Source organism: Podarcis tiliguerta (assembly GCF_965153285.1).
Source record: "Podarcis tiliguerta genome assembly, chromosome: 12".
In the NCBI taxonomy this organism is placed as follows: Eukaryota; Metazoa; Chordata; class Lepidosauria; order Squamata; family Lacertidae; genus Podarcis; species Podarcis tiliguerta.
In genome coordinates this window covers 24,363,222-24,377,416 of record NC_139545.1, presented here as the reverse complement: position 1 = coordinate 24,377,416, position 14,195 = coordinate 24,363,222, and positions in this window count along the sequence as shown.

The window sequence follows — 14,195 nt, the reverse complement described above, 5'->3', positions numbered from 1 at the left end:
TCAACCTATTAGGCTGGTAGGATCCTAGAATGCAACAACTGATTGGCCTGCAGGAAAAGACCAATCAGGCTCCAGGAGGGAAGCAGAATCAGCCAATCAGACAGGACTCATTGTGTAAACAATGTATATAAAAGCCTGAGGTTTGAGGGGCAATTCAATCACTGTTTTTCAAGCTGCAATAAAGAGCATGAAATCACTACAGGACTCCAAGTATATTTCACTGGAGTCTGCCGCGCACCGCACACAGCCGCCACAGGCAACACAGCATCGCACCGCGCATCCAGGCTACAGCTCCAGGACCCAAGGACCCAGAATGGCGACAGACAACAGCTTCATGCCACTCAGCCCAGCTGCAGGAGACTGGGAAGGATACGCCACCTGCTTCCAGGTCCTCCTGGAGGCAAAAGACATCACCGACGCAGCCAAGAAGAGGGCAACCTTCTTCAGTGTCTGTGGAGAAGAAACGTTTGAGATCGCCCGAGCCCTCCTCGCTCCCTCAAATATCGCGACTCTTCCCTATGACACGATAATCGAACAGCTGAAGGGGCACTTCTCGCCACAGGGCTGTAGCCATTTCCTCCTGCGCTGTGATCTTAATCTATTTGGCTCAAGAGGAAATATTCTATTGATGCCAAATAGTCAATAGGAAGAAGTTGTCGAGGCCAATGTATAAGAGCAGGGCCGGGTGAGGTGACCGCCTCAGGCAGCAGGATCCACAGGCGCAGCACATTCCAGTGTAGATCTTTCTCTCCCCACCCCCCTTGTTCTTGATAGAGATCTTCTTCCTTGGTGGGGAGGGGGGAGAACCATTTTGCCGTTCACCTCAGGTGCCAAAATGCTTTGGACAGGCCTTGCATAAGAGGAAAGGAATACCACCCCCAAACTTTTTTTTTTTACTATTTGTTGTACTAATGTTATTCTCTGCAACTTGTTTGATTCTGGTTTTGTTCTGTTTTAAAAACATGAAACGAGCCTGTTGAATCGCCTTAAAGACCCATCTAGTCCAGCATTCTGCTCACACATTGGCCAACCAGATGTCCACCGGAAGCCCAAAAGCAACACCTGAAACAGCAGATGTCAGCAGCCATTTATAACTTTATCTTCCATGAATTTGTCCAATCTTCTTTTAAAGCCATCCAGGTGGTAGCTTCCTGTGAGAATGAAGAAGAAACCTCTGGTTTTACCCAACACTAGTCAGAGTAGACCCATCAACATTAATGCACCTAAGTTAGTCATGCCTACTAATTCCAATGGGTTTACTTTAAGTAGGAGTAATGTTGCCTACCACCCTCAGTTTTTCATCTAGAAATGGCAGGGAGTCAACTCGTCTATCTCTGAGTGTATTGTATTTGATATAAAGGACTAAAAATGTTAAATGCAGAGTCATACAGATCACTATCAATATATCTTGGAGCAGTTACTAAAGCCGGCAATCCTTCGTCCCCTTTATCAAAAAGAGAACCATGCATTCGTATTCTTCTTGCTAACGTTGAAGTGAATTTCTGGCTCCGAGTGCATGTTTTACATTCTGAGCATTGTAAAAAAAAAGAATAAGAGAATCTACAATCATCATCTCGTATGCTACCAGAAACCACAGAAAACTATAAAGGTTAACATGAGAGGATAAGCGGAGTTTGGGATTGGGAGAATCCACGGAAAACTCACTTCCTATTCCCTTGTTTGCTGTTTCTTATGCATCCCTGAGTCACAGCAATGAGAACTGCACAAGTTGTTTGAAAATCCCCGCCCCCCAAAAACTACATTGATAACAACTAATTTTAATAAAATTAGGAATGCCGGAGAGAGTGAAGAGAGAGAAATTATTCTCCATCCCTTGCAGTTCTAGAACTCAGAGTCATCCAGCAAAATTGATTGGCTGTCTAGTCATGACAGACAAAAGGAAGACCTTCATCAGGCAGCGGATGATTAGCCAGAGGAAGTGCGCAAATTCATGGAGGATAAATCCATTAATGGATATTAGCCATAGGAGCTGCAAAATCCAATGTTCTGTGGTCAGAGACTGTACATTCCTGATTAGCAGATCCTGGGTGGAAACAACAGGCTATTTTCATCATTTTCCACATGTGACCTTCATTGGGGCATTTAACTGGTCATTGCGGGAGACAAGCCTTTGTACAGATCCACCGGCAAATCAATTCCCTACCCTGCCCTGATGCATGAAGTGGACTGAGAACATGGCAGTTACTTTTACACATGACTTGACAGCCAAGTTAGCAAGAAGAGAGCTGATGTAATAAAACCCATCCTGATTATAGGAGCACTAAACCTATCGTGATGGATACAGGACAACCAAATGGAAAACAATTCACTTTTTGTACTGAGAAAGACCCAGAACCCCTAGTTAATCCCTGAGAAATGTGTTCAAATATTCCGATAGATTGCTAGCCTGACACTCCCAGCTCTGAATGTCCTTTGGATTGTTTATTCCATATTGAGGAGGCTGAGAGTTTGTTAGTGGGAGGAAAAAGTTGTAGATTCCATCTGCATTCACTACAGGCATTTTTCAAAAGGGATACTAAAATACATTATTAAAATTCATTATAACGAATAAATAATTTACTAATAAACAGAATACTTGTTGTTGTTGTTGTTGTTGTTGTTGTTATTATCCCACCCTGTACGTAAATAAGTTAATTTAAGATTACTTGATCTAGATATTATTCAGGGATAACAAATAGGGGAACTGAATCAGCCTGGAGTTGATAAGGAGTGATACACAAATTAATATAAGAGCTTATCTGGGGTTATTTGGGTGGCAAATGAGTTGTCTTCTATGCTATTTACATCCTAAATTTGCTTCTATACATATAAATTAGCATTCAACAATTTTATGCAAATTTGTTTAATGCACTTATTCCCCGAATCTTTCAACGAGTACATTCTAACCAATATATTTTTTGATATTTGAATAACCGGTGCAGGAAATGCAAAAACTGCTTTAGCATCACTGCTGAAAATGGTATTAAAGCATCCAGCATCAGCTCTCTGAAAAGATTCGATAGAAACACTCTCCTAAATTCCAGAAACCAAACTCTCGGGGCTATACTGGCAACACTTTGCCAGAAAGCAAACTTTTTAGTTACCTGTTGTACAAGCCGATATAGCCGATGAAATAAAATACTCCCTGCTCACGTACTAAATTTAGACTCTCCTCGGTCCCTAAATTAAACCAGAAGGAGTTAAGAAGAGGCAGAGGCAGGAGCTTAACAATGGTCTTTGCTTAATTTGACATATCCCTCCTCAAAAACTTCCACTACAATATCCTTTTATGTTCTTTTAAGTAGGACAGCTTCCTTCTTTTGTGTGATTTAAGTGAGGCACAAAGCCGCAGGAGCTACCCATTTAAAACAGGCACACAAAAGGGAAGATAAGAGGACACAGGTATTAAACAACCAAAATGCTTAACACTGCAAAAAAAAAGAAGAAGAAGAAGGAAGGGGGGATGAGAGGAGAAGAATAGGAGAGGGCAGAACAGCATTTACACGGTTCCTTCCCAGCCTGTGAGAGTTTGACGGTCTTTTCAATAGAAGCCATTTGCTTTATTTTTCAGGTTTGGGGCTCAAACCTAAATGCCTTCTCAGATGAGCTGGCCATGGTTAACTAGGAAGAACTGTAGCTCACTGGAAGAGCGCCTGCCTTTCATGGAGAAGGTGCCAGGCTCAATTCCTGACATCTTCAGGTAGGGCTGGGATTGATCCCTGTCTGAAACCCTGGGGACTCGCTGCTGCTACTGAGCTAGATGGACCAGTTGTCTGGCTCAGTATGAAGGCCAATTCCTGCTTTCCTATGATCAGAGTAACTACACAAACCCCTGTGTTGCAAAGAGAACGCCAGCAATATCTAGGCAACGCAATGACCATGTACATACGCAATAGACAATCTTTATAGAAATCCTTCAAACCATAACAAGTACAAAATGAAATCTTTAGTCTCAGAGTCTCTGAAAATCTTTAAATGAAGCCAGGTACCAGACTTTGTACAATGAAAGACAAGCTGTGAAGCTTTGTGTATTCAGCAAATATGATGTCCAACACTGAACAGTGATTCCGGATATTGACTACTGTTTCGTAGAGGCGAGGGTCTCACTTTTCTAGTTGCGGTGCTGGTGCCTTGGGGCAGTGGCATAACGTGGGTTGCCAGTGCCCAGAGCCACGTGGAGGGAAATGGACAAGACTAGGCATGCTGGTCCGCATCACCCAGGAGATGGTAGCTGCAAGGATAAGAAGAGTTGCCTAGAGAGGTCACTTCCTAGTTCTCACGGAGAAGCCATTTTCAACGGAGCCCAGCGACGGAAGCACACAGCTGTATCGAGGCAGCACCGGGTGTTGAAATTATGCACCCCTAACAATTCTGTGCCCAGGACAACTGCCTCTGTGCTCTCTCCCCCCCGCCCTTAAGGGACTGGTACAGTGGAAAGCAGGGAGAGCCAGATCCAGTGTCAGGCAGAGTCACCCCCCAATTGGTGGGGGCTGGATGAGGACAGATTGAGGATGGTGGGGCATAGCCTGCAAGTGTCCCAGGAAAAACAGGACATCCTGGGATTTTTGTGTGAGGGCACAGTGGCCATTTTTGGTAACATGATCTCATCATGCGATTTTGTGCCAAGAGATCGCCCTCCAAAAGTGCTGTCCCCTCCCCCCAAAAGGTGCTTTTTCTGAGGTGCAATCTCGTGCAGCAACCCAAAAGAAGCATTTTTGAGCGCCATGCAAGCTCGCCCCCCTCCCCAAAGTGCACTGTTTGGGCTCCATGATCTTGCACAGGTCATGTAACTCACACATGAACATGGGCGAGGATGTGTGTCCTGGTTTGGGGACTCAAGATGTTGGAGTGTATGGTGGGGCAGTGTCAAATTTGTCCCTACAGACCAGACTGCAAGCCACTGTACTTAGGATGAACCCTTAAGAAGAACCTCATTTGGTGAGACCAAAGATCCCTCAGCCCAAGGATTCTGTTCTCTGCAGTGGTCAGGAAGATTTGTTTATTTATAATATTTATATGGTTGCTCAGTAACAAAGTTCTCTGGCTGTCTTACAACACCAATGAAGTACAGTGGTACCTCTGGTTACGTTCTTAATTCGTTCCGGAGGTCCGTTCTTAACCCGAAACTGTTCTTAACCTGAGGTACCACTTTAACTAATGGGGCCTCCCGCTGCCGCTGCCTGATTTCTGTTCCCATCCTGAAGCAAAGTTCTTAACCCGAGGTACTATTTCTGGGTTAGCAGAGTCTGTAACCTGATGCGTCTGTAACCTGAAGCATATATAACCCGAGGTACCACTGTATTGAAATATAAGCAATGAAATATAAAACAGGGGAAAATAAATATAATAGCAATAAGAAATAGTGCACATTCAAACCATACACTTAAAGTGCTATGATGCCACTTTAAACAGCCCCAAAGAATCCTGGGAGCTCTAGTTTGCTAAGAGTGCTGAGAATTGACATACTTCCCCGGTGCTGCTCTCCCAAGTTGGGGCAGCACAGCTTCATTCATAATTTCAAAAATCTATGCAAGATCTTCACAGATATTCCATCTCATGTCTGGTTAGGCCCCTAGCCTGTGGCTGTCGCTATATTTTGCGACAGTTCATTCCACAAATGAATTATGTGTTGTGAAGAAGTACTTTGTCTGTCCTGAATCTGCTGTTCATCAATGTCTTTGGGTATATGAAGTTTTAGCGCTGTGGGAGAGGAAGATAGAAATTCTCAGTCTGTCTTATTTCTCTACACTATGCATAATGTTATGCATAGTTATGGGGGCACCGGAGGGGGCAGACCTATGGCTCTCCACATGAAGAGAGTTGAAGTCCAGCAGCATTGGAGATGGCCACAGGTTCCTCCATCCTTATTCTATCATGTCAATCAGCTCAGGAGAATCCCAAGGTTTGCAGTAGGAAAACAAACAAACAAACAAACAAACAAACCCTAAGGTTAGAAATCCCCCAAAATCAATTCTATTGAGAACTGGGTATTCTTCGTGGGCATAAAATGATGAAGGACTGAGGCAGAAAACCATTGGAGGTGTGAGGAATGAAATGGAATATATGGTGAGAGAGAGCAGTGCTGATCAGCTGACAGTTTTTATGGTGACATCACTTTGAGATATTTTATGGGAAATGATTTATAAATAGAATCAAATCAACAAACAAGATATGAGAATAACACTGTCTAAATGTTATGTTTGTAGTGATTGCATTATTCTTCCACCCTATTAAAAAAAATGGTGGACTTTCTGCCGTATGAAAAAAAGACAAGAGAATCATGTGGAAAACATGGCGAGACAATGATTGGATGACAAAGTCATGTGGGTGTCAGCACAAAGTGTCTGAGCATGGAAATTCCACATTAATTGCAAACCTTGTGTAGAATTACTTATTTAAGTATTGCATTACTGACCCACCTTTTTCTCCAAGGAATTCAATGTCGTGTACACTGGGCCGGATTTCGGTTTGATGAGGCCCTAAGCTACTGAAGGTAATGGGGCCCTTTATATGTCCAGCTGTCCTTTGTCAACAACAAATTGTAGCTGTTTTTGTGTTTTTATGCTATATGGTAATTTATGGACCTTTAATTTTTTTGGGGGGCCCCCAAGAGAGTGAGACCCTAAGCTATAGCTTGTTTAGCTTATACGTAAACCCGGCACTGTGTGTACAGGGTTCTTCCCCTCCTCATTTAATCACCACAACGACTCTGGTCTCCTAGGTGCTAGTCCAAAACTCTAACCACTACACCACACTGGCTCTTTATAGTGAAGCAACCAAGACTCCCAGTTTTTAGATAAACTAGACTCAGATGAGTGATGATCACCTGAATTGATCATGGCTGCTTCCCATGTTACGTACCATTTCAACCAAATTTAGAAGTAACAATAAAATAACACGAAGCAAGGAGCAAGCAGCCCCCCTGATTTAGAGTCAAAGTGCTACAAACTACTCCAAGAAAAAATAAATAAAGCAGAAATCAATTCACACTCGATAATGTCTTTTCCAGTTGAGGCTAGGATTAATATCTGAAAAGAAGAGAGAAGAATGTGAAACACTAATTAAGTGCAAGTCAAGGTCACTATTCGCTCCACTAAGGCCGGGTTCATACACCCTTTCACTGCGCATTCCCTGTGTTTCCAGAGCTGGGTTTTAATCTGTGTTCACATAATTCTTTTCCTAAAATGCGCGTGTATCCTGCACTTTGCTGTAGCATACTATTGCGTGATGTGTTGTTTCTCAAACCATCTTCAAACTGATTGGAGTCCTTAAACCATTTCTAATTCCTCTCTAGGTAAGGTGTGGACGTCTTTGCGTAGGGAAAAGGCTTTCTTGCCTATCCATGTATCCCGGTGTTTACACAAACAGAAATGAATCTGACACTAACTAAGCCATGCTGATTCGAACAGCTAGGTGAGGAAAGAGGTGTGAAACCACTGGTTAGAGGGGAGGCAACTGTTCTCTTCTAAGGCAGTAATGTGAACAACACCCTAACATGTTCTTCCAAGCCACTGATTCTCTTCCCTATACACTCCAGTCTAGACAAAAGTCTTTCCAGGCAAGTTTTCATGCTGCTCAGCATCCAAGATACTTTTTTGGACTGCACAGTTCCATACAAAAAGGGTGGCAAGATTCCCAAAGGCAACCTTCACCCTTCTTGCTTTCTTCTTTTTTTAAATTAAAAAAAAACAAAACTGTACTGCCTAATAGATGCTTTGTTGAGCTGTACATTTCTTGCTGTGAAAAATTATTCCTCTTCTTGTGACAGGGCCTCCAGCTGAGTCTGCTGTGCTTAATTAGGGGAAAAATGCATATTTTAATCCGCCCTGTGGAGCCGTAACATTTTGCTATGTGGCCTTGGCAAAGCAGCCGTTTAACTGTTTCTGTCGAGGTTTCGTTTGCGTTGTTTTAATGTCACAGTATTTCCCTTTATACCAACACCGCTGGCAGCATTCCCTCAGGTATCCGAACACGGACAATTAAAGGCCACTCCATCATGTCGGGAACCAATGATATTTCCCCCTCGATATAGTCGATTGCCACAGACCAGCTGCTGGTGGCTCCTGTTGCCTCATCCTTCCTTTTCCAGGAGACAAAAGCCTGTCCGTTAGCTGCTACAACCACATCGCCATTCTCTGACTAGCAACGGCTTGAAGTCTTGACATTTCTTCCAAGTTTTTATCAGCTTGAGCTTGATCTTCTGTCCTGAATTCCAGAGAAATCTCTGAGAGCTTTTTAACAAGCTGTTTCATAGGTCTCCTGCGAAAATATACGGATGGGACATTTGCCCATTGTGGACTGAACAAAAACCCAGTTATTGCTGGCTATGGCTCATGCAACTGACAACATTGTCCATTATTATAAATGGTAGCGCTATGAGTTTGGGGCTGTATGCCTGAGTCTCCTTCTAATTCCTGGACCCACCAGGGATTCAATTCCTGAAATAGTCAGGCTAACCTCCTGGTGAGGTAATGAATGGCCTTCTAAAGGTAACAAAGGAAGTTGTTGAGGGCGTTTCCCAGCCACAGGAATACACAGAGCAGATGGCTAGCTCTTTAAAGACAAAAATACATAAGAAAACAATATTGTTCCAAACACTTGTTTGAGCATAACACATCTACGAGTGGCCGATATTCCTCATATTAATGTAATTGTGCTTCATTTTTCATTCGCTTAAGTGAGATATAACAAGAAGACCTTTAAAAAATATGTTGCCTCAGTTTCTAGACAAAACCGCAAAGAAAAGAAAAACTTCCCGCGACAGAATTTTGTGAAAACATATTTTAGAATGAGCAGTAACAGGGCAAGTAACCCATGGAGTCTGTAAGTAATTCCATGATCTAGTACTGTGGAGGAAGTGATTGCCTGCTGCCTCCGTAAGTATTCCTCCATATCATCCATAGGGTAGAACCTATTTTCCAGTGGGAAATCAGGCACTCTCCTGAGGAAGAGGTTTGATGTTGGAACCATGCTGAACAATACATTGATTTCTGTACACCACTGAGGTCTCCTTCCCTTTTGTTTCTACATTGGTGCCTTCCCTTCCTTCCTCTATTACTAGAATATTTGATTCCTATATCCCAGGGGTGGGAAATTGCCAGCTCCGATTCGGCAGCATGAAGCAAGTGCCTCAGCCACGTCACACTGCCGCTTTTATAAAGGCAAAGATAAAAGGACCCCTGACCATTAGGTCCAGTCGTTACCGAATCTGGGGTTGCGGCACTCATCTCGCTTTATTGGCTGAGGGAGCTGGCGTACAGCTTCCGGGTCATGTGGCCAGCATGACTAAGCCGCTTCTGGGGAACCAGAGCAGCGCACGGAAATGCTGTGTACCTTCCCGCCGGAGCGGTACCTATTTATCTACTTGCACTTTAACGTGCTTTCGAACTGCTAGGTTGGCAGGAGCAGGGACCAAGCAACAGGAGCTCACCCCGTCACGGGGATTCGAACCGCCAACCTTCTGATCGGCAAGCCCTAGGCTCTGTGGTTTAACCCACAGCGCCACCCGTGTCCCTGCTGCTTTTATAGGCTCCCACCAATCACGCCACCTGCACTGACTGGCTCAAATGGCCTGGTGTGATTGTGGGGCCATACAGACAAAGCCTGGGCCATGACCAGCACCTTCAACCTGGTGGGGGTTGTCTCAGGGGCCCGTGCGCAACCAGGATCCTCGTTAAAGAGGATCCCATCTGTCAATCAGCTGGCAGGCAGGGTTGAATCCTCCTAGGTGTTGCAGACCCCTGCAGAGAGCAAGACTGCACACTCTGCTCATCAGCTTATGATGAGAGATTTCAATCCAGTTTAATGCTGCTTTGACAGCACATTACCTGGAGGAAATGTGCTGGTGACGCAGACCCCTGCAGGGAGCAGGAGCTGTCAAAGTTGGCCCACGAGGTGGGAGAAGATAGGAATCTGACCCACTGGGCCAAAGAGGTTCTCTGCTATAAGCAAATGTCCCCAAATGCTATTTACATTTGATAAGACCGGGAATAAACAAATAAAAATGGTGGTTGTGTGCTTCCTTGTTTATTACCATTATAAAACCACTCTTCAGCCATTAGGACCCCAGGTCACAAATTTATATATTATTATTTGGTATACATATGTGTATTTCCCATTAAAAAATTACCAAAGCAGTGCACAACATAATCACACAATAAGCCACAACCAATATACAATTAAGTATAAAAGATTCAGGTCACATTGATCAATGGTCTACACTGAGCTGGGTCAGGGGCGAACTTGGGTAATCTTTGGTAATATGGCACCCTGAGGAAGGCCAAAATTTAGTTTCCCAAATGCATCTTATCAATTATGGATCTTCTCAATTATGTACACACACACACCCAGCTTGGCACCCTGTGCAGGAGAACTGCCTACATTACCCTAAATCCAGTGCTGGTTTTGGTTGCACTTCAGAAAAAGTCAAGATGAATGAATAGGAACAAACATGAAAAACAAGGAGAAAGCCCAACACCAGGGGCACAAGTGATATCTCAGTGCAGACAGACAGACAGACAGACAGCTAGCTAGGTGATAGATAGATAGATAGGTCATAGATAGATGATAGATAGATAGATGATAGATGATAGATAGATGATAGATAGATTAGATAGATGATAGATAGATAGATATAGATAGATAGATAGATAGATGATAGATAGATGATAGATAGATAGATGATAGATAGATATAGATAGATAGATAGAGATAGATAGATAGATAGATAGATAGATAGATAGATAGATAGATAGATGATAGATAGATAGATGATAGATAGATGATAGATAGATGATAGATAGATGATGGATAGATGATAGATAGATAGATAGATAGATGATAGATGATAGATAGATGATAGATAGATAGATAGATAGATAGAGATAGATAGATGATAGATAGAGATAGATAGATAGATAGATGATAGATAGATAGATAGATAGATAGATAGATAGATAGATAGATGATAGATGATAGATGATAGATAGATAGATAGATAGATAGATAGATAGATAGATAGATGATAGATAGATGATAGATAGATAGATGATAGATAGATGATAGATAGATAGATAGATAGATAGATAGATAGATAGATAGACAGATGATAGATAGATAGCTAGATAGCTAGATAGATAGATAGATAGATAGATGATAGATAGATGATAGATAGATAGATAGATAGATAGATAGATAGATATAGATAGATGATAGATAGATAGATAGATAGATAGATAGATAGATAGATAGATAGATAGATAGATAGATGATAGATAGATGATAGATAGATAGATAGATGATAGATAGATAGATAGATAGATAGATGATAGATAGATGATAGATAGATAGATAGATGATAGATGATAGATAGATAGATGATAGATAGATAGATGATAGATAGATGATAGAGATAGATGATAGATACCTAGATGATAGTTCACTTTGCATTAATATCCCACCACTGGCACTGTAGTACACTGTAGTGCTTTGCATGCAGAAGATTCCTAGTTCAGCATCTCCAGGGATACTAGGCTGAGAATATCCCACCAGAAACCATGTGAGAACCACTGCCCATCAATGTAGACACTACTGAGCTACATGGACCAGTGTTGTCGGTTGGTATAAGGCAGCTTCCTATGTGAAATTCCTCAAAAAAATAAAGTGTTTGAGGACTGATGTTCCAGAGCTGTCAGGATCACACCTGCTGGAAGATCAATGCTCAAATCACTTCAGGATCATAGGCAAAGCGCCCATATGGCAGGACCTTCAAGTTTGCTGAAGGCTACAATCCAAGTCCACTATCTTTGAATTTATATTTAAACTTATGGACCTCTCTGCCAAGCACATGCATTTGGAATGAAGGTGCTTGCTTGTCCATCTTCTACACAGGTGTGAGATTAATAAATGTTCCTTGACATGCGCCCACCGCACTAAACATTTTAAACAAATAGGGAGGAAATAGTGTGAGACCATGTCCTGTTTCTTTCTGAAAGATAAAGATCCATTTCTGTGGTAAGGGATACTTTCCTGGGAGTGACTCCCATTGAACTCAATGGGGCTTAATTGTGAGTAGACCTGTGAAGGATCGCGTCGCCAGACACCAGCTCTTAGCCTACCTCAATACATAAGCAAATATGACATGTTCAAAGTAGGCATGTTATTGTCTCTTTTCAGGCCAGCGGTGATTTTGAGAACTTCTGATGGGATGTAAATTGAATGTAAATGAAGCTATGAACAAAAGCTCATCCCATTAGTCATTGTGCCAGCTGAAGTATCCAAGGAACAATTTCATCACTGTGTAGCATATTTACTTTGGGGCAGAAGATACCTGGGCTCATTGTTAAAGATGCCATTTGCTCTTTACGTCCAAGTACCTCTTTAACAAAACGGCACTCTATAAAAAATTAGTGTATTCCTGCTGTAATTAAAAAGCCCCAGTCATTTTTGCTTTTATGATATAAACTATAATAGCTGTAAAACCCCACAATTAATTTGTGCCAACATTTCATACTTGAAAAATTCTCATTACAAATTTCATTACTGATTCACTTATCTGTAATTTGTCCCATATAACCTAAAGAATATTAACAAATTTGGAGTCACTTGTTTCTCTATTAAAAGCTGGTGATAAAAGTCTTTTGCCTGATATCATTCCAAAATATTTTCTAAAGGGGTATTCCAACATGTACACTGAAAGTGAAGCAAGTAGGGGGTATTATTTGTAGCTTTATATGACAATAACTATTCTAGTTAAGGTAAGTCTGATGGAAGTGGTGATGGCAGCATCAGACTTGAGTTCAAATCCTGACAAAGCACACACAGATGTGTCATGAGAGATTTAGGATTGGATTTACTTACAGCTTCTCCCTGCCTCCTGTAGCTGCTGTGACCCCAAATTTCATTGCCTATAATTAGGCAGAGTGAGGCAATTTCATCAGTGACAGGAGCTGTGGGACAGGCAGTGGTAGAAATGTGTTTGTTTGTTTGTTTGTTTGTTTGTTTGAAATATGTTTATATTTGGCAAAATACAAAAACATAATAAAACAAGAAACATTAAAAACTTCCCAATACAGGCTGCCTTCAGATGTCTTCTAAAAGTCATATACAGTGGTGCCCCGCAAGACGAATGCCTCGCAAGACGGAAAACCCGCTAGACGAAAGGGTTTTCCGTTTTTAATTGCGCTTCGCAGGACGAATTTCTCTACGGGCTTGCTTTGCAAGACGAAAATGTCTTGCGATTCCTGGGGTTTTTTTTTCGCTCCCCACCCCCTTTTTCTAAGGCACTAAGCTGCTAATAGCCTTTTAGCAGCTAATCCGCTAATCCCTTAAGCCTTTAATAGCCGCTAATAGCCGCTAACCCGCTAATAGCACTAATCCGCTAATCCGCTAATGGGGTTGCTTCGCAAGACGAAAAAACCGCTAGATGAAGAGACTCACGGAACGGATTCTTTTCGTCTTGCGAGGCACCACTGTAGTTGTCTGTCTCCTTGACATCTGATGGAAGGGCATTCCACAGGGCAGGTGCCACTACCGAGAAGGCCCTCTGCCTGGTTCCCTGCAACCTCACTTCTGACAAGGAACTGTCAGAAGGCTCTTGGAACTGGACCTCAGTGTATAGAACATACACTGTAGCAATAAGATCAATAATAGCACCAGTAATGCAAAAATGGGATAGTGCTGTGGGTTGCTTGTAGAGCTTCCCATGGGCATCTGCTTAGTCACTGTGAAAACAAAGACGAGATGGGCCTTCAGTCTGATCCAACAGGAGGCTCAGCTTATGGTCTTAAATGTTGGAACTGGTTCTGAGTCAAGGTACTGCTGTATCCAATGAACTCGAATAACATTATAGTGGTACCTTGGGTTATAGACGCTTCAGGTTACAGACTCCACTAACCCAGAAATAGTACCTCGGGTTAAGAATTTTGCTTCAGGATGAGAACAGAAATCGTGCTCCGACAGCGCGGCAGCAGCAAGAGGCCCCATTAGCTAAAGTGGTGTCTCAGGTTAAGAACAGTTTCAGGTTAAGAATGGACCTCCAGAACAAATTATGTTCTTAACCAGAGGTACCACGGTATACGAGAGAAATTGAGATCACTTGTCCAAAGGAGAACCACCTGAGGGACAAACCAATTTGGATTCTACAATCAGCAGGTGAGGTCTTGGTGGTGCTGCTATTACTGGGTGCTGCCCAGTTG